The sequence below is a fragment of the Chrysochloris asiatica genome, unplaced genomic scaffold, assembly GCF_000296735.1.
Source record: "Chrysochloris asiatica unplaced genomic scaffold, ChrAsi1.0 scaffold00365, whole genome shotgun sequence".
NCBI lineage: Eukaryota > Metazoa > Chordata > Mammalia > Afrosoricida > Chrysochloridae > Chrysochloris > Chrysochloris asiatica.
In genome coordinates this window covers 1,293,463-1,296,983 of record NW_006408883.1, presented here as the reverse complement: position 1 = coordinate 1,296,983, position 3,521 = coordinate 1,293,463, and positions in this window count along the sequence as shown.

Here is a 3,521-nt window from a genome sequence, read left to right as displayed (position 1 = left end):
TACGAGTTCATCTATTTTTATATATTGCCTGTTTTGTTGAGTGACACATTTAAGGTAACAACCCTTCAGATTTTCCCAGGAGAGTTGAGGTAAGCACTGAAACAAAGTTCTGGGAAACCCCTCTGTCCCAGCCAAATCAGAATGGCTTGTCACTGTATATTCTATACCGTGCTTTTATCTTAAGAAGAAAATATTTTAAATGCAAAAAAAAAAAAAGTAATACTAGCTATAAACATAAAGAAAACTATTCAGGATAAGACATTGTATCAACAGTTTGAGAAAGAAAGAATCTCTGGAGTCTATATTAAGAATTACTTCAAACCTATATTAGAAAGTATATTGGTTCAAAAATTACTGTTTTAAAATGAAAATGTGATATACAACCATATGATTTATTTTTTTTAAGCATCTCTCAAAGACTGGAATGAATCAATACTTCAAAATTTTTTTTTTAAATTAAAGGCTTTTGCAAATGATGCAATACAAGAGAGCAAACCAGGAATAAATGCACTTCTAAAAACGTGTAATTTAAAATTTAGGAGTCCTAGTATAGTGCTGTGGGTTAATGCGCCAGACTGCCAAGCCATTTGAACTGCAAGGTTGGTAGTTCAAGTTCACCAGCTGCTTCTCAGAAATCCTATACAGGTTAGCTATGGGTCAGAATCAACACAATGGCACTTAACAACAACAACAACAACAAGAAGTGTGATGCTGTGGATTAGTACATCAGACTGCAAAGCCACTTGAACTGCAAGGTCTGCTGTTCAAATTCACTAGCTGCTCCTCAGCAACTCCATACAGGATTGCTGTGGGTTGGAAATGACTTGATGGCACTTAACAACAACAGTATTTCCACCACTAGTCTGTCAGTTTGCCATAATGTGGTGGCTTGTGAGTTGCTATGATTCTGGAAGTTATGCCACAGGTATTTTAAATACCATCAGGATTAACCACACTGGACAAATTTCAGATGAAATTGCAGATGAAGACAGACTACAAAGGAGAGAACTACTTCTGAATATTTAGTCACTGAAGACCTTACAAATCTCAAAAAAACACTGTCAGGTATAATGCCAGAAAATGAGTACCTCAGGTTGGAAAGCACTCAAAATGTAACTTGGCAAGAGCTGCCCCTCAAAGTAGAGTTGACTGTGATGACTTGAAAGGAATAAAGCCATTGAGACTTTCACTTGATGATGGGGACCAATTCAAAATGAAGAGAAAGAGCTGAAAACATCCATTAATAATCAGAACATGGAATGTATGAAGTATGAATCTCGGAAAATTTTAAATTGTCAAAAAATGAAATGGAACACATAAACATTGATCTAGCAGGCATTACCGAACTGAAATGGACCAGTATTGGTCATTTTGAACCTGACAATCACAGGGTTTACTATGCCAAAAATGACAAATTGAAAATAAATGGCATCACATTCATAGTTCAAAAAGAACATATCAAGATCTGTCATGAGGTACAACACTGTCTGTGATAGGATAACATCCATGTGCCTATAGGGAAGACCAGTTAATACCACTATTATTCAAATTTATGCACCAACCACTAAAACCACTGAGGATAAAATAGAAGAATTCTACCAACTTCTTCTATCTGAAATTGATAAAGTAGGCAATCAAAGATCATTATTGATTATCAATGGTAATTGGAATGCAAAGGCGTGAAACAAAGAGAAAGGATCAGTAGTTGGAAAATACAGCCTTGGTGATAGAAATGATGCTAGAGATTACATGATAGAATTCTACAAAACTAATGATTTGTTCATTTCAAATACCTTTTTTAGATAGCATAAGAGAAGACTATATACAGGGACCTCATCAAATGGAATACAAAGAAATCAAATAGATTATATCTGTGGAAAAAGATAGTGGAAATGCTCCATATTATTAGTCAAAACATGACCAGGGGCAGATAGCAGAATGGACCATCAATTACTCATAGGCAAATTCAGACTGAAACTGAAGAAAGTGAAAATAAGTCCCTGAGATCTTGAATATATCCTGCCTAAATTTAGAGATCACCTGAAGAACATATTAGACACTAAATATTGAAGACCAGAAAATTGTGGGATGACACCAAGGACATCATACAGAAAGAAAGCGAAATGTCATTAAGAAGACAGGAAAAAAGGAAAAGATCAAAATGAATGGTAGAAGCGACTCTGACATTTCCTCTCCAGTGTAGATATGCTAAAGCAAATGGAAGAAATGAGGAGGTACAAGAGCTTAACAGAAAATTTCAAACATCAGCTTGAGAAGACAAAGTCAAATATTATAAAGAAATGTACAAAGATCTGGATTTAGAAAGCCAAAAGAGAAGAATATGCTTAGCATTTCTGAAGCAGAAGGAACTGAATAAAAGATTTAAGCCTCAGCTTTTGTTATTGAAGCACTCTCGGGACAAATTACTGAATGATGCAGAAAGCATCAAAACAAGATGGAAGGCAAATTATTGAATGATAAAGAAAGCATCAAAAGAAGATGGTTTGGGGGTGGAGGAAGCAAAAGGGTCTTTGGTGGAAGCATGGAAAAGCAAGAAAAAAGGCTTTGCCAGGACAATCTTGGACCTTTAAATTCATAATCAAGTAAGGGGAAATAGTTTAAGAGGTCTACCAGTGGAAAAATCTAAAGGACCAAGCAGGAATGTAGAAATTTCTGAATCAATCGGGACTCTGCCTAAGACCCACATAGTATTGACAGAAGTCAGAGAGCAGGGCCACAGCCAGAGGCTAGGGAGAAAAAACCACCCAGTGACTTATGGAAAAAGAAGTGTGATATATTTTTCTTCTTCTTCTTCTTTTTCCTTCAACTCCTGTGCTCTGCCCCGCCACACCCTCTCTGCCCAGCCCAGATTTCTTCATGTGGGTGGGAACAAACCCCAAAAGGGTCCAGCATTGTGCATCTAGGGTGTGATTTTCTCCTTGTGAAAGTAGTTGAAAATTCCAGCTGAAACTCCAGAGGCTAATCCTCTGGTAGGTGCTTATGACTTCTGACTGGGATTTAGCCTGGAGGTTGGTTCTCCTACTTGGGTGGGAGCTTTTATTCATGCCTTATCTAACAAGGGGCAACAAGTCTGGCCATACAGCCGAGCCATATTTGCACCTTGTAAAAACCCAATATAAAAGGCAAGAGCCAACACCATCTACTATATACAAGATCAGTGTGTAAACCTGTTAAAAACACACTAAATGGAGAGGGATACTATGGATATGGAGAGACCTAACCAATCATCAGAAACAAAAAGTGTGAACAGTCTTTCTTCCACTCATTTCTCATTCTGTGACTGTGAACCCCCATGTTAGTGAAAAGAGGGGTTGCCTGTGAGAGTGGACACCCCCACCCACCTGAAGGTTTCTAGTGTACACACTCACTGATTTACTCAGGAAAGACTACTGGACTAATTTGCTACAGTTTGGTTTTTGGCTTTTTTTTTTGGTTGTTATTGTGTGTTTGTGTGTGTAAGGGGGGGGGTTTGTTTTGTTTTAAGTTTTTTCTTTTACTTT